This window comes from Mustela nivalis (assembly GCF_964662115.1).
Source record: "Mustela nivalis genome assembly, chromosome: 8".
NCBI classification, from domain to species: Eukaryota; Metazoa; Chordata; class Mammalia; order Carnivora; family Mustelidae; genus Mustela; species Mustela nivalis.
In genome coordinates this window covers 126,121,284-126,148,458 of record NC_139027.1, presented here as the reverse complement: position 1 = coordinate 126,148,458, position 27,175 = coordinate 126,121,284, and the positions used below count along the sequence as shown (strand labels likewise).

The 27,175-nt window shown below is 48.2% G+C and overlaps 1 long non-coding RNA gene across 1 annotated transcript in view; it reads left to right on the top strand.

Annotated features, from left to right (window-relative positions):
* The first annotated feature begins 419 nt into the window (after positions 1–419).
* LOC309871074 overlaps positions 420–27,175 on the top strand; it is an 85,872-nt gene continuing 59,116 nt past the window's right edge. Inside the window, exons 1-2 of the long non-coding RNA XR_014315010.1 lie at positions 420–631; positions 22,973–23,084. This is a non-coding gene — a long non-coding RNA (uncharacterized lncRNA). The remainder of the gene's footprint in view (positions 632–22,972; positions 23,085–27,175) is intronic.

Genomic DNA, 27,175 nt, shown 5'->3' with positions numbered 1-27,175 from the left:
GAAGGGTCCTGCCTCCCATGGGGGCCCTGGAAAGGCCTGCTCCAGGCGCTGAATTAGGAGCTTGGCCCCCTCCAAATCAATCTGTTGAGCCTGCTCTGGGGGCAGTGTTGGGCAAGTTGGGATGGGGACACGGTTTGGCAGATGATGTCATTGGTGCCCAGCTCAGGTTTTTATTTTTTTATTTTATTATTTTTTAAATATTATTTAGTACTCACCATGTGTCAGGCACCTTCTGTATAAATACGCACAAATATTTAGTTAGGGTGATGACCCCCGTGTGTTACCCAGGAAGCAAGGGGTCCGTAGAGCGCAGGAGTTTCAGTGCCAAATCTGGGATAGTTCTAGGCAAAACAGGACAAACGAGTATTGACCTGCAGGTTAACTCAAGCATTAATTCATTTGCTCTCTCACAGCAGCTCTTGGAAAGAGGCAACACATCTACCTCCATTTATGAGTGAGGAGCCGGGAGCAAGGGGGAAGCAAGGAGCCGAGGCCACAAAGCCAGGAAGCAAGAGAGCTTGGGTCTGGTTTCCAAGTCCGAGCTCCCAGCCCTCCCCCATGCTGCCCCGGGGCCTGGAGGAAACCCCGTGTGCTCAGAGGGTTTTCCGAACTGAAAAACCAGTTTGAGGAGGTATGACGTGTTCACTCTTCACTGTGGTGGTCTTCAGGGTCGTGTGTTTAAGAAGGGAGCTTGTCCTGGGTGTTTTGGTCTGTCTGATCCACAGAGGGGCTGGCCGTGGGGAGGGAGTCCTGGGTGCTTCCAGGGCTTGGGACCTGGTCTTTGTCTAGGAATGTAGCTAATGACCCTGGAGATGCTTGCCAAGATTCCCAAGCTAGCAAGGACCTGAGCCGGAGGTCAGGCAGGAGGCTCACGTTGGAACTTGCAACCCAGGATGCTTGGCCAAGGGACCCGCAGCCCAGCCGTGAGCAGACACCAGGGTGATGGCAGATGAGCGAGGACAGGGGAGAAGGCTGTGTTCCTGGGCAGGAACTGCTTTGGCCCATTTTCCATCCTGGGTTGTGGGACAGCTCAGTCATACCCTGGGCAGATGATACTAATCCAGATCCTGGGAGTCAAATCTGCTGCTAAGAGGCCATTTGGGAGAAAAATAAAATCCCCCCAAGTGTTCCCCTTTGGGAGTTCTGTAGGTTGCACTGACGGAGCAAGGATCTTTCTGGATATCAAGTGCACACCCAGCACTGTGGGTTGAGGTCTTAGTCCTGGAAAAGCAAGAGGAGTGAGTGTGGGCAGGTGTGTTTGGTGAGGGTGGAGGGGCACAAGGGTGCTGGAGGAACTCTTGTTTCTGTTAAGGCGCTAGCCCCGCTAGGAGCATGTACTATTAGCGCTCTCCTGGCCCATCCCAGAAGCCTAGCCACTGAGGCCTGGCTGGCCTGGGCTTCTGCCCTAGGCTGTGACTTCCATCTCCTGGGACCCTATCTCAGCTCCTGCCAGAAGCCATGCTCATTGGCCCATTCCAGCCCCAACCCAGACTCCTTGCCTCTCTGTATGACAGTGGGACATTGCTGGGCTTGGTAATCACACTTAGAGAAACCGCATGGTAATGTCCCAGAGCTGGCTGATGGGGCACAAGTGATGGAAATGCAGAGGTCTTGGGTAGCAGAGAGAAAGGCCACCAGTAGGAGGTATGAACCTCCCCAAGGGGCCCGGTGGTGGGGTATTCTAAGAAGCATGTGATGCAGGGGGTTGGAGGGGAGACACTAAAGCAGGAACATGGGGCCAGTGCTGCTTACCCCTCCCCCGCTGTGCCCCCCATAGAATCAACACACACGGAGCACTGGTGCTGCTTCCTACTCTGTGCTTGCTCTGGGTTAGGGTCAGCTTACATAGGAGGAAATACCACACGGTCCCTGAAGCGGGGGGCTTGGGAATAGAACATGAAAGCGACATCTTGTGGTTTGTGCTGGGACGTCTGTACACAAGGCGCTGCGGTAGCAAATGGCAGGAGTCCTGGGAAGGCCCCTCTGAGGAGGAGACACGTAACTGAAGCCTGAGGATGGACAGGAGCCAGCCGGGGAGGAGTCAGGCCAGCGTCCAGGCAGAGGGGAAGCCTGTGCAAAGGCCCTGAGCATGTGAGGTGAGAGTCCAGGGAGTGGCCTGTGGCCTATGGCCTGGGCTGGAAGTACAGATGGGGACCATGTCCTTCAGGGCCACGGGCTGTGATGAGCAGGTGGGCTGAGCGGGTAGCTTGTTTCATTAGAACAGGGTCCTTGACTGTCTGGCTGGTTCTCAGTGCTGGCATGAAACATGTGGTGGAGAGTGAGGGGAGGCATCGGGGAGTGGGGGCTGGGTCAGGGTGGCGGAGGGGCAGTGAGATGTGAAAGGGGCCGTCTTGGGGGTGGGGGCGGGGGCGGGGGCCGTCCGTGTGCCAGCTCTGTCCCCGCGGGTCTGCTCCTGCTGCTCTCCCCGCCCTCCTTGTCCTCTGGCTCCTCTTGATTGCCTTGGGGGAGCTGACCGGGGAGCCTGTGCGGGTCTGCATTTGTGCCTTGCGCAGGGGACATTAAGCGAACAGAGTCCCTCTCGGTTTTTCATGTCATTAATTGGTGATCTTCAGACTCTGAAATAGCATTTCCCCTCTCCCATCCCTTATTTCATTATCCTCAGCTCAGTACACATCAGTGCCGCGCGAGGCAGCCTGCTTGGATATATTAGGAATTATTTAAATGAGATGGGGATGTATGGGTAGTTAAAAACGCAGTCTTCTATTCTGCCCTAATTATGTATCAAATTACGTTACAATTATTCCCAAATATAAACTTGCTGAGAACCTCCGAAGGGGAGGTTCTGAGAGCATCAGAAGAAAAGTGAAATAGGGCAGAGTGAACAATGGCCCTGGCCCTGGGCTCTGAAACCCAGGCAGTGCGCACGCGTGCGTGTGCGTGCGTGCGTGTGTGTGTGTGTACAAGCGCGTGCGCGCGCCTGCCTGTCTGTGTTGTCAACTCTAGGGCCATGCTGTGTCTGTTTTAGGCATTACTGGCTCAGCGTTGGCCACCATCATCAACGAGCAGAAATAAGTTCCAGGCAGCCTCCGTGTCAGTGATGTGCTGTCACTCTACCATTCTTCAGCCTGTGTGGCCCTGACTCAGGGCTCCGGCTTCAGCAAGGCTCCAGCCTCAGGCTTTCCCTGGGAGGCTCAGCAAACACAGAAGCGCCCATTTGTGCGTAACTTGGCAAACGCCTCGTACGCCATGCTCACTCAATCCTGGGAGAAAGGGACAGGCCTGCTCAAGGGGCCACAAAGTGGCAGGTGGACTTCAAACCCAGGTTTGCTTCTGAGGCCAGAGAACCCCAAGAGGTGAAGCAGGTTCTCTTGGTTCCCGGGCTGGTGGGTGGGTGTCTTTCATTTGTCTCTAGCTAGGAGCAAGCTTCGTCTGGAGCTCTTAGGAGGGATCCAGATTAATCTTTATGAATAACTTAATAATTATTAATCTTCACGATGCTACTGATGTGGCAGGGCTCAGAGTTTGGCTGCTTCCATTCCTCTTCTCCCACACCTACCTCCCATAGCCACTCATTCTGGGCCTGGGGATGGGAGGTGGGGGTGTTCCCATCAGAAGAGGCGTCAGCCATCTCTCTGGTTGTTGGGCAGGTGGGGTTGCCCAGGGCTGTCAAGGCATTTTTAGCCAAGACCTCAAAGCATGCTGGGACCCTGTTGTGGGTTGAATTGTGCCCTCTTCCCCCCTACCCTCCCTGCCAATGTTGAAGTCCCGATTTCTAGTACCTGTGAATGTGACCTCATTCAGACATAAGATCTTTGCCGATAATCAAGTTAAAACAAGGTTGTGACTGTGTCCTCATAAAGAAGGAATTCAGACACAGAGACATGTGCAGAGGGAAGACGGTGTGAAGGGAGAATGCCAAGGGATGCTTGAAGGTTTGGCATCTACAAGGCAAGGGACATCAAAGATTGTCAGTAGACAACCAGAAGCTGAGGAAGAGAGAAGCCTGGACCACATTCTCCCTCACGCTTTCAGGAGGCACCGACATGGTCTGTGCCTTGATCATGGACTCTAGAACAGATAAGTTTCTGTTTTAGCTCCTTGGTTTGTAATGGTCCTGGTAATGAATACAGGACTCAGTGGTAGGTTTTAGGCAGGGTGGAGGAATGGAGGGCTGTGGGTGGTGACCAGGAGCCTCACCCTGACAAATGTCCCAGGGCTTGGGGTTGGGGGGCAGGCCTCTGGCTATCATCTTTGTGAATGGATGAAGGTGATCTTGTGGCAGCCAGAGCCCCTACACAGAAATGACATGCCTTCCCAGGTGGATGGCCGGCTGAAGAGCTCTCAGAGGAGACTGGACCAGGAATCCAGCCCATGGATGATGAGGAGAGGGAGCCAATCCCAGTCTATGGGGAGAGCACTGGACGTTGGGGCAGAGACATCTGGAACTCACCAGTGTCCATCTCCTGTGCTTATTAAGAATGTTCCAAGGCTCCACTGGGAATGTTCTAGCTCTATTCTCTCTGCCCTGTGGTTCTGACTAGCTGCTTCCAGTGGAATACAAAAGTGCTAGGACCACCTCTGAGTTGAGGTTGTTACGAGGAAGTGAGCATTCTGTACGTATCTTCTCTTTTCCTTCGGTGGTTTAACTCCCCGACCCCGGAGGTGAGATCACCTTGGGTGACCTTCTCTTTCCCAGATAAGAACCTCTTTCCAATGAGATCTTTCCTCCAAGAACTTCCTGGAATCCCCAAGAGAATCTGGGGTCCCCAAGCCTGACCTTGGAGTCTCTTTGATTTGCCAGATTGCTTATTTCCATTTTAAAGGAAATATTTCTAATTAAGGTAACCAAAACCCATGTACTATTTTTGGATGCAACTTTTTTTTTTTTTTGTTAAGACAATTTGTGCTAATTAGATGTAAAAATTATTCCTGGGAAAATTATATAATTTACATGCAATTTGCAAAATAGGGCTTTGATATTATTTGCACTGCTACTTTGCTCTGAAGTTAGTAAACAGCATAAACACTGGACCTGGGTGAATGTGCTCCGAGGCAGAGTGGCACGGCGGTTCCCAACGTGACGTGCGTGGCTCTCTGGGTGATGGAGATGCCGGATTCTCACTGTGGAGGTCCATTGTCCCCAGGGGCAGCCGCGGGGTTGCTAGCTGACACTGGCCATGGCCCACTGGGGCTGGATTGCAGTTTCCGGATGACTCGTGCCTGACTTTCCACCTGTCTCAGCTCTTGTGTGATTCTTGAGTACCCAGATGAGGGCAAGGCCTCTTGGAAGGTGGTTTAGGAGAAAGGGAGGGAGGCTGTCAGGGGTGCGCAGAGGCCTCCATGGTGAGGGCCACAGGTCAGTGGAGCACACTGGTAGAGGGTGTGAGACTGGGAGGGTTGGTCAAGATGGAAGACGGGATCCAACAATCTCTAGGCGGGTGGGGGCTATGTTCCAGCCTCACAGGAGGAACTCTAACAGGTGCATTTGAAAAAAATGTGCACCCATTAGCTGCACAGTGGGGGAAGATGACACCCAGCAGTGGCCTATCAGTCAGGTCCAATCAGGAGGCAGAAACCACAGCGGGTCTTTTAATAGCAAGGGTTTCATAGAAAGGATAGGCGGTCCTCAGAAAACTGAAAAGGTAAAAACTAAACCCCAAAGCATCATGGCTTTGTGTGTGTGTGTGGGGGGGGGGCTGCCCCAGAAGAACCTGGGAGAAGGAGCCTCAAAGAGTTGGGGACTCAGACCTCCCAAGAGGAAGTGCCAGCTGGCGGGGGATATGGGAAGGAGACCAGTTCTGTAAGTGGGGAAAAAACCCCACAAACTGGATTGGGTTTTTGTAAGCGGGATGAAAAGCTTCTTCTGGGGGGAAGCAGCATGCTGGGTGACGCCACCAGACAAGAGTTCAGGTCAGCCACCGAAGTGAAGGCCATCTTTACTCCCTTCAGGGGAGAGACACAGCCAACTTGATCTGGATGAATCCAGGGGGGGAGCGATTAGGGATGGCTCTGGGAAGGTAGGTTCCAGGTTGGGATAAGACTTGGTTTCCCTTAACAAAGAAAAAGAAAACCCGAATTTCCTTTCTGATTTTAGAAGCAATGCCTGTTCTCGTGGAACACTTGGAACATACGGGTTACTGAGATGTCTGCTGGGGTGCAGGGAGAGACGTGATCTCTCAGAGTTCCAGGGGAAATGAGCTGACCCCTCCATCCCCAAAGCAAAGGACACTCAAAGCCTCTGTGTTCCCCTCTGGTTTATGTTCTCCAAGCCTCCCCTGCTCCTTAGAGCCCTGCCCACATCGCCCTGAGGAGCAGCTGGGCCTGGTGTCAGATTTCCCCTTGGGCCAGGCCTTCAAGGATTCAGCTTCTAGACCCATGTGTGCATGAAGGTGTTTCTCCAAAGCTGGGTTCTTCTGAGAGGAGTTTTGGCACCAGCTCTTAAGATAATTACATTTTTTCCACCTTGTTGCATATAGAAAAGTTTAAAGAAGCAAATAAAAATCATCTGTAATTATACCTTCCAAAGATGACCACTGTTAACCTTTTGGCCTTTTTTCCCTTGTGCAAATGTATTCATTTTGAAGATAATTGGGATCATAGTGAATACTGTAATTTTGTACCTTGCTTCTCCTTCTCCCATCACTTAATACATGAACATTTTTCAAAGGCTGATACGTGTTTTTAAAAATCTCTTTTTGCCCCAGTGGCCCAGGTTGTAGCTCTTTGGCTGTTGTCACAAATTGTTATGTGATATTTTGCTGTAATGGGTTTTTTCTTTGATGACTAGTTTTCTTATTGATATCTTGTACATAAATCTTTGTGCATATTTTTGAACAACATTTCCTCAGGATAGAACCTCAAAGCAAGGTAACCGGTTCAAGTGATATAGTAAAAACACCTTTTATTATAGGAAAAATTACAAATATATGTTGGAGAGAGTTGTGAACCAGACACCCTGTGTTATCATTCAGGTTTCACAATTACTGACATCCTGACAGTTTTATCTATCCCTTCCTCATTTTTTCTGGTTGTTGTTGGAATGTTTTAAAGCAGATCCTGATGTTGAATTATTTCCCCTATAAAAGTTAAGTTTTACTTCTTTTTTTTTTTTTTAAAGATTTTATTTATTTATTTGACAGAGAGAGATCACAAGTAGGCAGAGAGGCAGGCAGACAGAGAGAGGAGGAAGCAGACTCCCTGCTGAGCAGAGAGCCTGATGAGGGACTCGATCTCAGGACTCTGAGATCATGACCTGAGCCGAAGGCAGCGGCTTAACCCACTGAGCCACCCAGGTGCCCTAAGTTTTACTTTTTAAATAGGTACAATAACTTCTTGTGGCATAACCAGGATGCCCTTTGCCCACCTTAAAAAAATGGACAATAATTCCTAAATGTCATCTAATATCTGGCTTGGTCATTTTCTCCAGTGATCTCAAGAACGACTTCCCACATACAACTTACTTGAATCCGGATCTGAATGAAAGTCCATGTTTTGTGCTTGGTTGATGAGGCTTGCACATCTCTCTTCACACCACCACTCTCTCTTTATGAAACCGTGCTCTTTGTGTATTGAAGAATCTGGCATTAGACGAAGTTTTAAGGTTCTCAATACATACCAGAAAACAGGAGGGTTGTCACAGTCTATGCCTCTGCCAGCAGCCTGAGGGAGCGCTGGTTTCCGCATCAAACGTTGTCGTTACGCTTTTTAAAAATCAATTTGATAGGTGAGAGCTGACACCTTACAGCAGCTTTAACTGGCATTTCTATGATTAGGAACATGATGGAACATTTTTTTCCCCCATATGCATATTAGCTGTTTGTATTTCTTCTTTCGTGAATTATCTCCTTCGACCTTTACCCCTTTAAAAAGGGGTATTGATTCTCCTGCTTGAGTCCATAACGTAGAGAAATTTCAAGTTTTTATGCAGTCATGTTCGTTTATCTTTTTCTCTGTGAATCTTCTATCGCTTACATGCTTAGAAAATCCTTTCCACACCCCCAAATTCCATTTGCCTACCTTTTTTTTTTCTTGTTTGATTCTTAGTGTTTTTAAGTCCATTGGAAGATCCATATCGTTAGACCACTGAGCTAGTATCATGGATAGAATAAGACTTTGTTTCTTTGCTAGTTTGTGATATGCATTTATCATGCCCTAAATTCATTTACACACACACACACACATGCGCGTGCGCACAATGAAGTTGGGCAATCAGGAGTTCCCTGGGGCCTTGAATGGTGGTGAGTTCCCTGCGATGGGAAGTGAGCAAGTGGGTAAAGCACCATATCAGGCTGGGATCTTCTGCCTCTGGCAGTCTGGAGTTTTCTGATTTCCCTGATCTCAAAGACCCATGCACCCCCCATCAGCTCTGGGAGGCAAAGATAATCCCCCTACCTTCCCCTCCTCCTGCTCTTCCTGCCTCCAGGACGGACCTTCAGACTCCTGTTTCTGTTGGGGCTCACGGCAGGGGTGGTGCAGCCAGGACCTCCCCAGGGAGGCTGGACCCAAAGGACCCAGCGCGTTATCTAGTGCTCGCATGGCCGGCATGGTGACCACATCCAGGACTCATCTCCGAGGAGAAGTGGGCTCTGTCTGCTCTCGATATTCTCGGTCCTCATAGCACTTCCCCAGTTTACAATCACAGCCCATTTTGTTGTTTTGCTTCCTCACTGGGTTGTAATCCCCCAAAGACAGGGGTCTTGGATTCCTGTGTCTGACACATGGCAGGGACCGAGGAGTTGAAAGAAAATGGATGACCGTCCTTTGGAACTGGAGGGTGATGGTTATGGGGACTTCATGATCTAAGCAAAAATGAGAGACTGTCATTTGACCAGAACAAATGCTCTTTGGGGGACAAAGGAACAGCGTATCTGAAATGGAGGCCCGTCCCTGGAAACCCAGCACAGCTGGCCTTCACAGAGAGGGCTAAGTCTCCTGAATCTTGGGTCTGTGTGGAGCCGTGAAAGTCACCCCTTTTGACCCTGATCTGACACCTGACCCCCAGAGCTGATTATTTCTCCTCTCCATGAGCACATTCCCGACAAAATGGGGTCGAGAGACATTTGCATCCAAACCACCAAGCTCTTTAAATGCTGGGGCCCGGAGGCCCGATGGGTTTATTAGATTATCATTGCGGAAGTTAATAAAGAATTAATTTCTCTTCATGTGACATCCAAAGGCAGTTATTTCAGGAGCCTGTCCATTTACACAAAGCCAAGTATTTGTCAAGTGTCACAGGCAATTCCCAGGTCCCAGCCCCCCCCTCAATAATTTTGGATTAGGGACAGCCTGAAATGACATTACACAAATTTTCTTTCAAGATGCATTGAGCTCTGGGGACCACTCAGGAATTTCAGGTTCCTGAAGGTTATACTGTCAGCAAAAGGGCTTGGGGGCGGGGAGAGGGGGGTCTGGAGCCACTGGAGCTTTCCAGCTGGGCCAGCTCTGGAGGGGGGAAGCTTGGGGAGGAGGAGGGAGGAAGCCATGGATGGCCATTAGTCTGTGGGGGCCCATTCGCCTCCTGAAAACAACTTACTTATTGCCATTTGTATCGCAAACCTCGTGCCCAGCTTGATGGCTTTTCCTTGTTCCTTGCTCAGGGCCAGGGAGGGGCTGTGGCCTGCCGGGGACAGCAGGACTGGCCCACGTCACCTTGTGGCAATATATTAGGGAAGGTCAAGGCACCATCAATACTTGTCTTGGAGTTAAGTGCTGGGAAGAGGAGGGCACTGCAGGGACCGACAGACTACTAGCCCTGAAAAGCAAGTGGTTCAGCAACCAGGCGCCCCTCGGAGCCACGGGGCGGAAGTCTGTGGGGCTGGGCTGGCGGGAGAGGACCCTGAGTCTGATCCAGGCCAGGTTGCTGGGGTGGCGTCTGGAGGCTGGTGTGGAACAGCCTAGACCTCTTGCCGGAACTCCTAAGACACTTGCCCCTGAAGGTTAACAGGCCCCTCAGACTCTGCAGGTCCCACATGGAACCCTGCATCTCCAGAGTACCTCCCCACCCAGGTGGCGCTTTTCCCTCTTCCTCCAAGTGCACCAAGCTCTTTCAGACTTCTGTGCCATTCTCTTTCCTAGGAATGACTCCCCTTTCCTTCCCTGTTGTTTAAAGAGCTAGTCCAGGGGTCACCTCCTCTGTGAAGGCCTTCCTGACTACCTCAGGGAGAGTCAAATTAAGAACCTCTGCCCCTCTTCCCTGAGGATCACATGTTTTGTCAAATGGAAAGTGTCCGAGTGTGAATTAGAAAAGGGTGTCTTTTCTCTCTACCCACCCCCCAACCCCTCATCGTCGCCATAGTCTCCACAAGGGCTCACAGTTCAGTAAGAGGAGTGTGGACTAAATTTCAGCCCCCCCATGTCCTTCTTAGCTGACTATGTTTGGGTAGTGTGTGACCTGAACAACCACCCATGGCAGCCTTCCTCCTTCCTCAGAGATGCTACATGCCCTTCTGCCTAATTGTGTGACTGTGTGTATTAGTTTTCTATTGCTGCTGTAACAAACTACCACAAACTGAGGGACTTGGAATAACACGAGTTTATTCTCTTACAGTTCTGGAGGTCAGAAGTTTGAAATGGATCTTACTGGGCTAAAATTAAGCTGTTCACTGGGATGCGTTCCCTTTGGAGGGTCTAGGGCAAATTCCATTGCCTTGCCTCTTCCTCTTCTAGAGGACACCTGTGTTCCTTGGCTTGAGCCCTTCCTCCATGTTCAAAGCCATGTAGATCTTCATGTCTCCCTATCTCTGACCACTGCTTCTGTCATAAACCTTCTTTTTTGATCTCGACTCACCTGCTTCCCTCCTTTACTTATAAGGAGTCTTGTGATGATGCCAGGCCCACTCTGATAATCCAGGGCAATCAATTGATCTCTGAAACCTTTACTGAATCCCATTTGTAAATTCCCCTTGCAAATACAGCCACAGGTTCCAGGGAGGAGGCTGCGGACATCTTCTGGGGGCCATTATCCAGCCCAGTCTACCATATGATCCCATATATCAAAGTGCTTTCTAACTGTAAAATCCCTGAGAACAGAATCACAGCTCAGTATAAACATCCCAAGAACGTGGATCAGACGCATGGGGTTCTTGGACAACCTCCTCTGGGAGACAGGAGGTAGTCCTCCTGTATGCACAAGGCTTTCCCGAGAGAATTGGTGACAGACTTGCATGGCTTATGGAACAGTTTTGTCCTGCAGGGGACACCTGGCAACGTCCGGAGACAGTTTTGGTTCCTAGAGATGCTTCTCAAATCCTACAGGGCACGTGGGCATTAAACACTTCTCCAGCTCCCAAAGTCTACAGGGCTGAGTTTGAGAAATCCTGGTTTACACCAGGACTGCGTGGCTGGAGACCCCGGGAGGGACCTGTGGGTTGGCATCTGTGCTGGAGATCTCAGTGCGTCCCATGTTGTACTTGACAGGCTTAGCCAGCTCCCACGTGCGGGTGAGAAGGCAGAGAACTGGAGATGCCACACTCACACTTTTTTTTTTTTTTAATTTTATGTATTTATTTGACACACAGAGAGAGAGATCACAAGTAGGCAGAGCAGCAGGCAGAGAGAGAAAGGCAAGCAGGCTCCCTGCTGAGCAGAGAGACTGATGCAGGGCTTGATCCCGGGACCCTGAGATCATGACCTGAGCTGAAGGCAGAGGCTTAACCCACTGAGCCACCCAGGCGCCCCTCACACGGGTTTTATAGCCAGTCTCTGATAGGGTCAGCGTTCAAAGCCAGGTCCCCTGATCCACCCTGTGGGCAGGTAAAAGAAGGACCTGAGTGCCTCCCTCCCAGTGCACGGGACCCGCCCAGCTTCCCTCCTTCTTCTCTGCTTTCCTGATCACACTGCTCCACCGGATCCTTCCTCCCTGTGCCACACATGTCCCCAGATTCGCTGTCATTGTCGCCTTTCCTGCTTTCCCTCAGTCACCTTGATTGCCTTCTCTGGGGGGCAGCGCCGGGACCTTGGCTATAGCAAACTCCACTTTCCTGACCTCTGGTCTCGCATTTGGCACCTGTTCTGCCTATCAGAATGGGCACCACTCAGAGACCTTCTGTGGGCACCCGTGACTGCCGCCTGAACCGAACACTCAAGCCCCAGTCTGGCCAAATGGAAATGCTTGCTTTTCTGCAAATTCACTTTGCATGTTCTCATTCTCTTGTCGTTTCCCCGAGCTCTCCCTCCCCACCCCCCCCTCCCCTCCGAATAGCATCTCTCTTGTTCCTCCTCTTTATCCTCCTGGTGCCCTCAGGAGCAGCAGAGATTTGGCCTCTGGCCGGTGGGTCAGCTTGTGGTTTGGGGAGAAGTAGGAGGTCGATTAAACAATCAAGAATTTTGTTGATTTATTCAGCCCGTGTTTCCAGAGCACTGCTGTGTCACCGGCGCGGGGTGGGACTGGGGGCAGATGGGAATGCATGAGAACATTGTCTCAGTTGTCGGAAAGCTCGCAGCCTCCAGGGGAGACAGACACAGAACAGCTAATTTTGCAATCCATTATTTAGTCTCAGTTGGGCTTAGGGTGCTGAGGAGAGGTTTGGGGTGGGAGCTGCTATGGGGGGTCTGTTCAGCAATGTCTCCCCAAGGAGGTGACTTTGGGGCCCAGGACCTGGGGGTCGTTGTCTGGATGGAGTGCAGCTTGAGCAGAAGGAAGGGCCCTCTGTCGAGGAGGGCGGGCTGACCGGGGCAGTGTAAATCAGGAAGACCTCTGCCAGGCCCCCGGAGCTCTCCAGAAAGGTTACCCCGAGCTGTGCTTCCTGGCCAGGCTTGCTCAGATGCTATTAATCCAGTTTCCAGGAAAAGGATCAGGCTGGGAGGGGGGCTGGGGCGGGAGGATGTGAGGGTGGGGGTCGGCTGGACTGAGCAAGAGCCCAGGGACGCCAGGCATGATCTCGCCATTGTCACGCCCGGCCCAGCTCTACGTCTTACCTGCAGTGTGACCCGGGGACCCGCGTTTCTAGCTGCCCACACCTGTGCTTCGGGGCTCTCATCACAGATTGTAACTGTACATTTACTTGCGTGATGGATGAGCGCCTGCCTCCGTGCCAGCTACGAACTCACAGGACAGACTGCAGATGTTCACCGCATCCCCAGCACCTTCTGCCGGGCCTGGCGGTCACTCCGTTCACATCTGTGTCCCCAAATGAGCCGGGATCACTGCGGCTCCCCTCTCTTGTGGCCCAAAAGGAGGCTACTGTGGGCTCAATGATATACCCTCTCATGCATACACTGAAATCCTAACCCCCGGTAGCTCAGAATGTGGCTGGATTTGGAGATCATGTCTTCAGTTAGAATGAGGTCATGATAGTGGGCCCTAATCCCATATGCCTGATGTCCTTATAAAAAGGGGAAATTCAGACACACACACACACACACACACACACACACTCACTCACTCACACAATGCCATAGAAAGGCTGGAATGATGCTGCCACAAGCCAAGGAGCCCCCCGAGGCTGGGAGAGAGGCCTGGGACACACCCTTCTCGGGCATCTTCGGGGAGGCCTTGGCCTTGCTGACACCTTGACCATGGACTTCTAGCCTCCAGAACTGTAAGACAATGAAGATTTGTCGTGGAAACTGCTCAGTCTGTGGTCCTCCCTTCCGGCATCCCTGGCAAATGCCTCCTGTGCCCTGGGCCTCTGGTAATTTTGTCTCTGGGCTGGGGCCTCGGCTGGCTCAGGGTGGCAGGGGCTGTGTGTGTGAGGAACACTGAGTCCCAGCCCTTGGGAAGTGGAAAGGTCTCATGCTTTTAGCCAAGCGTCCTCTGGGCCGGTGGACCGGGTCAGGCAGGGTAAGGCCTGGCTGAAGTACCCTCTTGTTCCTAGCATCTGGATTTGCAAATCAAAGGGTCTCTTTCTGGCAAGTTCCTGAGCTGTGTGTGTGTGGGGGGGCAAGGGACAGTGTCATTCTCCAGGCCCTTGGAGGCCTTGCTTGGATGGATTTGGGGCGTTAGGGAGGTGGCCGGAAGGGAACCTCAGCCAGCAGAGAGGAGCCAGGTGCATTTCAAAGGGGCTTTCCCTGGGGGCCCTTCATTCCCTGTATGGTGGCTGGGGGTGGGGTGGGGGGGTCCACAGATCGATGTCCAGGACCAGGTTAACCTTTAACCAGGCGGCTCCCAGCCTCAGCTGCTGGGCCTGGGCTCCTGCCGGCCTATGAGCAGGTCTGCTTTTCTGCTCTTGTCTCCAGCGAACCTGAATCCCTGATGAATTACCCACCGCCCCCCACCCTGAGCCCTGACACCATGTTGAGTGCTGGTGTCCCCAGCAAAGATGAATGGGCCCCACTAATGAGCTGGAGGCGGCGGCGCTGTGACCCCTGACCCTGCACCCTCGGAGCCATCGGGCTAGGGAATGGCCGCCCCAAGCCTGCTTAATGTGTCGGGCTGGCCTCTGAAAGGAAAACACATTTATTGCTACTTAGAGAAAATTGATCTAATTGGACTGGAAGCATTCTGCTGATGGAACATGGAATTTTTATTAGGAGGATGACTCAAGTTCAGCCAAGGTATTCCAGCCAGGAGAAGGTGAGAGAGTGTTTCTAGGGATTTCACCCAAAACCCTCTGTCTGGCTAATACTGGGTTTCTGGGGCGGGCTGGGTCTGAGTCCCTGCCGGGGTGCCAGCAGTCCCAGGCCTGAGGCCCTATCTGTAAAATGAAAAAAAAAAAAAAATTCTTGCATCGTTGCAGTCTTGTGTGAGGGAGACGAGCTATCGAGCTTTGGGACTGTCTGTGGTGCTGCCCGTCTCTCGGGAGACTGGGTCCGACAGGATCTGCTCGAGCCAAGGTTACATGTGGTTTCGATTCCTTTGGTCAGACCCCCCTGCAGTTCAGAAATGAACCAGCCAAAGCCTGGTTGGCTCTGATTGAAGTGACTCATTTGAGAGCTACTTTTAGACGGAGCCCTGGTCCCTGAAATGTGGGGGCCGCGCTCCCGGCAGTCTTTGCACCTCAGCTTGCCTTCCAGCTTCTCCTCCTCCAGCTTTTACTGCAACAGAGGCTTTTAAGTATCTCCTAAATTTTCTGAAACTTCCCCGGATACCATTACCACTGTTCTGGCCTCCTTAGAGGCTGTCGTAGTCACTGACTGCCTGACCAGCTGTGTCCAGGGCCTTTCTTGCTCTCAGCTTGTTCAACCCTGGTCAAGCCTCTACACTCACTCCAGACCAGTCCATGCTGCATCTCAGTTCACCTGGCACGCCTGTGCCTTCTCTGCAAATGCATTTTTCTGAAACACCTGGGATCAGGTCACTCCCAAGCTCAAAACCCCTCCACGGCTCCCCGTGCCTCCAGGGTAGAGCCTACATATGGGGCTCATCAGCAGGGCGATCACATCTAGCTCATAATCGTCTAATATGAGACCATTTTATCTTGGACAAAGAGTAAATTGCTTGGGATGTGTGGATAATAGGTGTCAATCAAGACTGTCCTGGGTCGGGGGCGACTGGGTGGCTCCGTCGGTTAAGGCATCTGATTCTTGATTTTGGTTCAGGTAGAGATCTCAGGGTCATGAGATTGAACCTTGAGTCTGACTCTGCACTCAATGGGGAGTCTGCTTGAGATTATTTCTCTCTCCCTCCGCCCCTCCCCCATTCACATTCTCTCTTTCTCAATATATAAATGAAATCTTAAAAAAAAAAAAAGTTATTGTCCAGGGCAAACTGGGATGTCTGGTTGCCCTGTTTATCCTGACTTGGGACCTGTTGCATCTCTAGCCACTCACTGGGGTGCCTCCTGTGCTCCCAGCAAAGCACAAGAATACCAGGTCCATGCACTCACTGTGCCTTAGCACATGCTGTTCCCTCTACCTGGAATGAACGCCCTCTCTCTCCTTTCTGGCCTGCGTTCCTCCAGACCTGGCTGCAGCTTTTTTCTGACTCTCATTGATGGCAAAAGCTGTTTCTTTGTATTCGTCGTCTATTGACGCTGAGTAAGGAATACCCCAAACTGTAGGGGTTTAAAGACACAAGCACTTAGGATCTGACAGTTTTGTATAATCCAGGAGCAGCTTAACCAGGTGATATTGCTCAGGAACTCTTAGGAGGTTGCATCAAGATGTCGGTGGGGGATAGACTGTCCAATGGCCAGATGTCCAACTTGCATGGCTGTGCTGGCTGTTGTCAGGACGCCTTGGCTCCTCCTACAGACCTGACTGTGGGTCCTCACCGCACAGGTGCTGGCTTCCTCAGAGAGCTCAAAGGGGGAAGGACCCCGAGACTGTGACCTGAGCTAAAGGCAGAGACTTAATGGACTGCCACGTGCCCCTAGCTTCCACCTTTTAAAAAATTTTACTTTATTAACATAGAATGTATTATTTGTTTCAGGGGCACAGGTCTGTGAATCATCAGTCTTCCACAAGTCACAGCATTCACCATAGCACATACCCTCCCCAATGTCCGTAACCCAGCCACCATATCTCTAGCCCCCAACCCCCAACAATGCTGTTGGTTTCCTGAAATTAAGAGTCTCTTATGGTTTTTCTCTCTCCCTGGTCCCGTCTTGTTTCATATTTTTCCCTCTCCCTTACCCCCACAACCCTCTGCCCTGCCTCTCAAATTCTTCATATCAGAGAGATCATATGATAATTGTCTTTCTCTGATTGACTTATTTTGCTCCGCATAATACCCTCTAGTTCCATCCACGTTGTTGCACATGGCAAGATTTCATTTCTTTTGATGGCTGCATAGTATTCCAGTGTGTGTGTGTGTGTGTGTATATATATATATATATATATATATATATATATATATATATATATATATATATGTACCACATCTTCTTTATTCATCATCTGTTGATGGACATCTATGTTCTTTCCATAGTTTGGCTATTGTGGACATTGTTGCTATAAACATTCGGATGCATGTGCCCCTTTGGATCACTACATTTGTATCTGTAGGGTAAATACCCAGTAGTGTGATTACTGGGTCATAGGGTTGTTTCCATGGATTTTAAAAATTCTTCTTTAATTTCCTGGTTGGCCCATTCATTCTTTAGTAAGATGCTCTTTAGCCTCCATGTATTTGAGTTCTTTCCAACTTTCCTCTCATGATTGAGTTTGAGTTTCAAAGCACTGTGGTCTGAAAATATTCAGGGAATTATCCCAATCTTTTGGTACCAGCTGAGACCTAATTTATGATCCAGGATGTGATTTCTTCTGGAGAGTGTTCCATATGTACTAGAGAAGAATGCGTATTCTGTTCCTTTGGGATGTAATGTTCTGAATATATCTGTGATGTCCATCTAGTCCAGGGTGTCATTTAAAGCCTTTATTTCCTTGTTGATCTTTTGCTTAGATGATCTGTCCATTTCACTGAGGAGGTGTTAAAATCCCCTCCTATTATTATATTATTGTCAATGTATTTCTTTGATTTTGTTATTTTTTGGTTTATATAATTGGCTGCTCCCATGTTAGGGGAATAGTTATTTAAAATTGTTAGATCTAGGGGTGTGTTGGTGGCTCAGTGGGTTAAGCCTCTGCTTTCAGCTCAGGTCATGGTCTTAGGGTCCTGGGATCAAGCCCGGCACTGGGATCTTTGCTCAGTGGGGACCCTGCTTCGCCACCCCCCCCCCCCCCCGCCTACTTGTGATCTCTGTCTGTCAAATAAATAAATAAATCTTAAAAAAAATTGTTAGAACTTCTTGTTGGACAGACCCTTTAAGTATGATATAGTGTCCTTCCTCATCTCTTATTATAGTCTTTGGCTTAAAATCTAATTGATCTGAAATAAGGACTGCCACTTCAGCTTTCTTTTGATGTTCATTAGCATGGGAAATTGTTTTCCACCCCCTCACTTTAAATCTGGAGGTGTCTTTGGGTCTAAAATGATTTTCTTGCAGACAGTATACTGATGGGTCTTGTTTTTTGTTTGTTTGTTTGTTTTTTTAATCCATCCTGATGCCCTTTGTCTTTTGATTGGGGCATTTAGCCCATTTACATTCAGGGTAATTATTGAAAGATATGAATTTAGTGCCATTGTATTCCCTGTAAAGTGACTGTTACTGTATATTGTCTCTTTTCCTTTCTGGTCTGTTACTTTTAGGTTCTCCCTTTAATTACAGGATCCCTTTCAATATTTCTGGTAGGGCTTGTTTGGTGTTTGCAAATTCTTTTAGTTTTTGTTTGTCCTGGCAGCTTTTTATCTCTCTTTCTATTTTCAATGACAGCCTAGTGGGATATAGTATTCTTGGCTGCATATTTTTCTTGTTTAGTGTCTGAATATATCATGCCAGTCCTTTCTGGCCTGCCAGGTCTCTGTGGATAGGTCTGCTGCCAATCTAATATTTCTACCATTGTATATTACAGACCTCTTGTCCTGAGGTGCTTTTGGGATTTTCTCTTTGTCACTGAGACTTGTAAGTTTTACTATTAGATGATAGGGTGTTGACCTATTTTTATTGATTTTGAGGGGGATTCTCTGTGCCTCCTGGATTTTGATGCTTTTTCTCTTTGCCAAATTAGGGAAATTCTCTGGTATAATTTGGTTCTGCCTCCCTCTCTCTTTCTTCTTCTGGGATCCCAGTTATTCTAATATATATATTATATTACATAATATATATATTATGTATAATATGTATAAATAAATAGAAATATATATAATACAATATATAATATGTATATATAAATATATATTCAATTAATTATAATCAATATAATATTATATATGTGTATATAAAAATATAAAAATAAATATATATTATATTTATTTATACATATACATATGTATGCACATATATATTTATATATAAATATATAATAAATATGTATACATATATACATACATATATAATAATATATAATAAATATGTATATATACATATAAATATGTACATATAAATTATAATATATGTAATATATAATATATACTATATAATTATTTAATTAATTATAATTAATATAATATATAATATATAATATAATATATATTATATATATCTGTGTATATAATATATATATCTGAGAATCTGTTTTTGTGCATATTATATATAATATGTATATATAAAAATATATGAAAGTATATATAATATTATATTTATTAGAATGGTGAATAGAACAGAGCCACACATTTGATTTTGGTGTATTTTGGTCTGTTAGAAGAAACTGCCTCCCAAAATTTTAAAGAAAGAAAAACATATATTTACAAAAGTAAGGGTAAACAAGATGAAGGAATGTAATATGACTGTAAAGATGAAAATCAAAAAGGATTCTAAAAAAGGAATTGATAAGAAGTCGGCTGAAAAAAGAAAAAAAAAGAGGGAAAAGAATGTGATTAGGCTTGAGACTAGAACAAATACATGTGCTAGATTTAGGGTATATTTTGATCCATTAGAAGAAACTGTATTGCCAAATTATTTATTTATTTTTCAATTTTTTAATTTTTTATTTTTCATAAACATATAATATATTTTTATCCCCAAGGGTACATCTCAAAATTTTAAAGAAAGAAAAACCTATATATATATATAAAATAAGGTTAAATACAATGAAGGGATAGAATACGACTATAACAATGAAAATTAAAAAAGATTTTAAAAAAAGGTATTGATAAAGTAAAATGGTTAAAAACATTAAAATAGGAAAGAGGAAAAATTAAATAAATAGAATGAGAAAAAAATAAAATAAAAAAAATTTAACTTTGGGGTGCCTGGGTGGCTCAGTGGGTTAAGCCTCTGCTTTCAGCTCGAGTCATGTTCTCAGGATCCTGGGATCAAGCCCCTCATCGGGCTCTCTGCTCGGTGGGGAGCCTGCTTCCCCCTCTCTCTCTGCCTGCCTCTCTGCCTACTTGTGATCTCTCTGTCAAATAAATAAAAATAAAATCTTTAAAAAAAAATTTAACTTTGACCGCATCCTCGCCAGCACCTGTTATTTCCTGACTTGTTGATTTTAGCCATTCTGACTGGTGTGAGGTGATATCTCATTGTGGTTTTGATTTGTATTTCCCTGATGCCGAGTGATATGGAGCACTTTTTCATGTGTCTGTTGGCCATCTGGATGTCTTCTTTGCAGAAATGTCTGTTCATGTCCTCTGCCCATTTCTTGATTGGATTATTTGTTCTTTGGGTGTTGAGTTTGCTAAGTTCTTTATAGATTTTGGACACTAGTCCTTTATCTGATATGTCATTTGCAAATATCTTCTCCCATTCTGTCAGTTGTCGTTTGATTTTGTTAACTGTTTCCTTTGCTGTGCAAAAGCTTTTGATCTTGATGAAATCCCAATAGTTCATTTTTGCCCTTGCTTCCCTTGCCTTTGGCGATGTTCCTAGGAAGATGTTGCTGTGGCTGAGGTTGAAGAGGTTGCTGCCTGTGTTCTCCTCAAGGATTTTGATGGATTCCTTTCACACATTGAGGTCCTTCATCCATTTTGAGTCTATTTTCGTGTGTGGTGCAGCCACTCTGGAAAACAGCATGGAGGTTCCTCAAAATGTTGAAAATAAAACTGCCCTATGACCCAGCAATTGCACTACTGGGTATTTACCCTAAAGATACAAACGTAGTGATCCAAAGGGGCACGTGCACCCAAATGTTTATAGCAGCAATGTCCACAATAGCCAAACTATGGAAAGAACCTAGATGTCCATCAACAGATGAATGGATCAAGAAGATGTGGTATATATATACAATGGAATACTATGCAGCCATCAAAAGAAATGAAATCTTGCCATTTGCGACAACATGGATGGAACTAGAGCATATCATGCTTAGCGAAATAAGTCAAGCAGAGAAAGACAACTATCATGATCTCCCTGATATGAGGAAGTGGTGATGCAACATGGTGGCTTAAGTGGGTAGAAGAGGAATCAATGAAACAAGATGGAATTGGGAGGGAGACAAACCATAAGTGACTCTTAATCTCACAAAACAAACTGAGGGTTGCTGGGGGGAGGGGGGTTGGGAGAAGGGGGTGGGATTATGGACATTGGGGAGGGTATGTGCTTTGGTGAGTGCTGTGAAGTGTGCAAACCTGGTGATTCACAGACCTGTACCCCTGGGGATAAAAATATATGTTTAAAAAAAATAAAAAAAATAAAAAAAATTTAACTTTGAAAGATTAAGGCATCGTGGGAAAGAAGCCATGAATTCTATGTGTTGCATTCCCCATCTCTGGAGTTCTGCAGTTCTTATTGATCCCATGAGCTTGGTCTTGGGTGGATGTTCTTGTTGATCTTCTGTTGGGAGGGGCCTGTTGCAGTGATTCTCAAATGTCTTTGCCCAAGGCAGAACTGCACCGTCCTTGCCAGGGACCAGGCTGAATAATAAACTTGGGTTCGCTCTCTGGAGCTTTTGTTCCCTAAAGGCTTTCTGTAGAGCTCTGGAGGACGGGAATGAAGATGGCAGCCTCCCTGTCTCCGCCTGAAGGAGCCGAGAGCTCTGGGCCCTACTCCTCAGTGCGCCCTTGGAGAAAAGCGGTCAATCCTTCCATGTTCCTTGGACCACCCTCAGGACGCCTGCATTGGAATCGCCTGGGATACACACCAAAAACGTAGGCTCCCAGGTTTCCCACCTCAATTGATTGAACTGGAATCTGAGCGTTGTGGGAAGTGGGGTAGGTGAGTGAGGCTGAGAATTTGTGTTTTTGTGAAATTGCACAAATTCCCCTAAAATTTAGGAGCCACTGCCTTCAGAGAACAGTGGTTAGAAAGAGGAAACCCATTCTCTAGATTTGAATTCTAGTTTGGCCACTTGTCAGACAATTTGACTTTACACAAGTTACAAGCTCTCTGTAGCTTCATCTGGAATATGGGGCTAATAATGGTACCTTTATCACTGTTCCAAGTTCTAAATAAGTTAAATTTGTATAGTGTTTAGAATGTTGCCTATCAACTGGTAAGTAATAAAAGTTTGTTACATTAAAAAAAATTAACAAAAATCTGGGGCGCCTGGGTGGCTCAGTGGTTTGGGCTGCTGCCTTCGGCTCGGGTCATGATCTCAGGGTCCTGGGATCGAGCCCCGCATCAGGCTCCCTGCTCCGCAGGAAGCCTGCTTCCCTCTCTCTCTCTCTCTCTGCCTGCCTCTCTGCCTACTTGTGATCTCTGTCTGTCAAATAAATAAATAAAATCTTTAAAAAAATTAACAAAAATCAATACTTGGAAAACAGTTCATTTTAATAATCTGTTTACTTTCTTATTTCCCATATTAGGTAGAAGCTTCTGGAAGGCACGTACCTGGTCCTCAATATATGTTTGTGGATCAAATCTCAATGATTTTCAACAATGGTTTCCTCTTAGAATTACCTCTTCTTTTAAAAAATCAGAGACTATCAAAGCATATCCATCCCAGAGGCCAATAGAATCACAGTTCTGGGGTGTGGGCTATCCAGGAGATTCTCAGGTGCAGCCAGGGTTGAGAATGATGAGAATGAGCAAGTGAAGTAGGGGTCCCTTTAAACTGAAAGTTTTGGTTTAGATGAGGCATTTCCAGAACACAGTGATTGCGTGCAGGGCTGCTGGGCACATAGTGGGTGCTAAGAACTGACCCAAACCCTCATCGGGAATCTGTGGCCAACATGGGATTTTTGCCTATGTTCCCAGAGTTAACTGGGTGTTTGAATGGTGAGATTTTGGAGTTGTTTATGGGGAGTATGGGAATGCTTATTCCAAGTAGGGACCGTGGGAGGTGGTGGGAATTGGGATCTGTAGCTTTAATTGAGTCAATGGCCTGACCTGGAGTCCTTGTTCCGGGGTCCCTCCTGTGGCTGAGGGTTATCGCACCCATCCTACGGGGTTAGTGAAGAAGTTGTGATGGTAATGCTCCTGGAAACTCTCTGCAAAGGGTGCCACAGTGGCAGAGAGGGATATTGTTATTGTTATGACCAGTGGAAATGAAATTAACTGGGGCTAGGATGCGCCGGGCTCTGCACACTGGGCTGTGGGGTACTGGCTTCTTCCTCTTGGCTCGCAGAGAGGGCAGGGCTGTCCCTGCGGTGCACGTGGTTCTCCGCTAGGAGGTCTGCCGCTGACCTCCATCCAACCACAGGACACTTGGCGCTATGTGTGTGCATCATGATTGCTGTTTTCTCTCCCTGCAGCAAAGCTGACACTTTGGGATGACCACTCTGGCCAGAGAGGAAGAAGGATGATGAATGAGGTTGGAGGCCCAGCCTAGGAGGAGAGGTGGAGAGAGAAGAAGCCGGAGTTAAGGTAGGTCCTGGAATGAGTGCTGAGGGGACCTGTGGGTGTGAGGGGGCAGGGTCACAGAGAGAAGTCATGGGGGGATTCCTTGGTGCTTGGTTCCAGCGGTGGGGTTGTACCACTTCCTGAGAGAGGAAACGTGGAGAAGATCAGTTCATTTTGGGCACGGTGAGTCTTAGGTGCCCCGTGGAAGTGCACAGAAGGATGGAGTCTGGAGTCAGCGGGGAGGCTGGTGTTGGACATGAGAATGTTGAAGTTGCCAGTATGTAGATGATATTCAAGCCCTGGGAATGGATGAGATAGCGTAAGGAGAGAACTGCAGGGGGAGAAAGGGAGGGAGGGAGGGGGAAAAGGGGAGAGAGAGAGAGAGAGAGAGAGAAGAATGAGCCCAAGATGCAGCCCTGGAGTACTCTGACCATTTGGAAGTTGTGGGGTGACAGGACCTTGCTGAGCAGAGAAAGAGCAGCCAGGGAGACAGGAGGAGAAGGAGGGGGAAGATGATGGCATAGAAATCAAGAAAAGAAGGTTCTGCAAGGTGAAGTGGCCAGCTGGGCAACAGGTGTCCAGAGGGCATGTGAGAACTGAGTACTCCATGGGGGGCAGATGAGGCATGTGGGGAGAGAGCCACCACCAGGGATCCAGTCTGCACATGCGCCATATGTCCGGTCTGGAGGGCTGCAAATGTTTCCCAGAGTAGGAGAGATGGGAGAGATGTAAGAAGATCAGGAGTAGGATCTGGGGACCAAGGGGTCCCCTTGACTTAGGATCTGAGTCACACCCTCACCTAGGAATTTCCCAGGAAGGGAAGGAAGATGAAATTCCTAACTTTAATAAACCAATAGGATTTCATTCCAAATTTTTTACTTTTAACAAATTTTATGGGTGTCCTTTAGGGACTCAGTATCAGAAGGCACCTCACTAGCACGTCCTCTGGGATAGATCCACTGTTAGTTATCAGGAGCCTGGAGCAGATCAGCCTTATTTTATTTTATTTTTTTAAAAGATTTTCTTTATTTATTTGAGAGAAAGAGATAGAGAGAGCAAGCGAGCGAGCATGAGCTGGGATAGGGGTAAAAAGAGAGGGAGAAGCAGACTCCCTGTTGAGTGTGAAGCCTGACACAGGGCTTGATCCCAGGACCCCGAGATCATGACCTGAGCTTAAGTCAGATGCTTAATTGACTGAGCCACCCAAGTGCCTTTCAGCCTTATGGTTTGTAGCTATAAGGAAGGGCTTTGTATGTGGGGGCTCTGGCCAGATGGGTAGGTATGATCCCAGACCCTGGAGGAGCCCTCATTTGGGACCCTGAGTCCCCAAGAAGATTGAGCCTCCTTTCTTAGGCATCCTCATCCCTGTTCCATGATGCTGTGTTATGGCAGAAGAGGGCGTGGAGGGCTGACTTCATTTGGTTTGTGATTCGCCATGTTTCTTGAGTGGCAGAGCCCTTTATATTCACAATTACTGACCTAACATATGGTTCAAGGACAGAGTTAGTACCTGCCTTTGATTCCTAGACATGGACCATTTTCCCCTTCTTCTCTCCCTCTCTCCTCTCCTCTATCTATCCACATTCACCCATCCATCCATCCATCCATCTCCATCCATATTCATCCATCCATCCGTCCATCCATCCATATCCATCCATCCATCCATCCATCCATCCATCCATCCATCCATCCATCTCTCCATCTATGAACGCCTATGGTGTGCTAATGCTACTCCAAGGGAACAAAAAAAATAGTCTTCTCCTGATGGAGAGGGCCCTTAGGGGCCCGGTGTTTGCACCATCCATCCATCCATCCATCCATCCTACCACCCGCTACATATTTGATTTCCTCTCCTTCAACTCTTCCCTTTCCTCACTCCAGTCTGTCTACACAGACCTCTTGTCAGTTCCTTGAACTACCAAGCCTTAGGAGCTTTGCATTGGCCATACCCTTGGTCTGGATTCTTCTTCTCCCAGAATCTCATATGGCCAACTCCTTCAAACCACTTTCTTGAAACCTTACTTAAATAGCACCAATCAACAAGGCCTTCTTGACCACCTACTTTGTTTTCAGTTGGTGCTGTTTTATGGCAGTACTCAATCTCCCTTATCCTGCCCTGCCCCCCCCGCCCCTCTACTTTGTCATCTTCTGGCATCTCTCTGTTTACTTACTTGTTATGGTCCTCGTTGAAGGTAGAATGTGAACTCCATCAGGAGAGGACTATTTTTTTTTGTTCCTTTGGAGTAGCATTAGCACACCATTGGCATTCATTAAATCTTCAGTTAGCGAACATTTATTCAGCACCTACCATGTACCAGGCACCATAGACCCTGGGCTAGATACCGAGAATGTAGCAGAGAACAAAGCAGGCAACACCTCTGCCTTCACAGCCCTCCTAGTCTAGCCAGTAAGATGGGAAATGAATGTGACACATGAGGATAACTATACTTTTGTTATTACTGAGATGAAGGAGGAAGAAAAGAAGATGTGTGATAGAGAAGACAAAATAGATCGACCTTAATGAAGGGTTTATTAACTTCTGAGGGCTGCCCTAACAGTGTACCAGACTGTGACTTAAAACAACAGAAATTTATTCTCCCGGTTCTAGAAGCTCACAGTCTGAAGTCAAGGTATTGCATGCTCTCGCAAAAGCTCTAGGGAAGAACCTTCCTTGTTTCTTGTTGCTTTTGGCATGTGGCCCCAAACTCCAGTCTCCAGTCTCCGACCCCCTCTTCGCATGACATTCTCCTCTCTGGGTCCAAATTTCCCTCTGGTTACTATGAGAGAGAAATCATTGTTGAGGGGGCGCCCACCCAAATCCACCATGACCTGTCTTAACTTTACATCTGCCAAGTCCCCATGGATAATTAAGGTCACATTTACAGGTGCAGAGGGTTAGGACTTGAATCTGTTTTTTGCGGGGGGATACCATTTAGCCTAGAGTGGGGGGTTAGGGAAGCACTTTCTGGGGGGATGACAGGTAAGCTGATACTGAACCTGGAGAATGAGCTGGCCACAGGACAAGGAGGCCAAGAGTGGGGGCAGAGAAGGGCTTAGGCAGGAGTCCTTGCAGGAGACAAGCCCTGCTGCAGGAAGAGGGGAGCAGCGCTGTAGGTCTTGGCCCCTCAGCCCAGACCATCGTGCCTGCACACAGTTGTCGTGAGGAGTGAAGGAGACCCTGGGACCCCTCAGCTACCCTGATCCATGTGGGATGGCAGCCCGAAGCAGAAGGCCCAACACCTGGGACCATCCTTTGATCAGGGCTCTGGGGCTGGAGAATCAGGGCACCTGTCCCCACCCTTACACCCTGGTGTTTGTCGGATGCCTTTTGATTCTCCTACAGCCTCTCCAGTTCCCTAGGCATACCCTGTTCCAACTGTCAAAACCCGAGTGCCACACAGATGGCTAGAAGTCACCAGGGAAAGAAAGAGAGGAAGGAAAGCTGTCAAATCAGCACGGATATGACTGACTAGATCTTGTTTGGTGGTTGGCCTGTGTTTGCTTTGGGGCCCGGTATTTGCACCATGGAGGGAGCTGAGACCATAGGGAGACTCGGTCTTTAGGAGGTCACCCCTTGGGCTGGTTTGCAGGGCTGGGGGTGATGGAAGTGAGAGCTGGTCCCATTGCACAGCGGTTAGTGTCTCATGACTGTGCCCCCTGCAGCCTGGGAGCTCTGGGGGGGTCCAGGAGTCAGATGTTGGCGGTTCTGGCTGAGTCCCCAGCCCTGAGCACAGGGCTTGGTCTGGAGCAGGCTGGTCTTCTATGGAAGATGAGACCTTCATCTGTGTCCTCTGATGATCCCCCACCTGGCATGGGTTTGCCTTAGTTTTTGTCCCTGCCTTCGGGTGGTGGTCTCAGGGCTGTGGGCGCAGGGTTGGTTGGAAGGCAGTCCCAGGGTGGGCTAGCAGAGGAGGGGGGCTGTGAGAACGGAGAGGAAAAGGAAGCCCATAAAGGCTGTGGGCAGCAGGAGTCATCCAACTCAAGGGGCAAGGAAGCTGGGGCTACGATGCGCCCCCTTGCGGTGCGTCATTGAGGGGGGCTTGCTCTGGGGGCATTAGCTCCCTGGTGCTTCCAGCTCACCATGTGTCAGGGGAGCAGGAGGCTTTGCAGAGGTG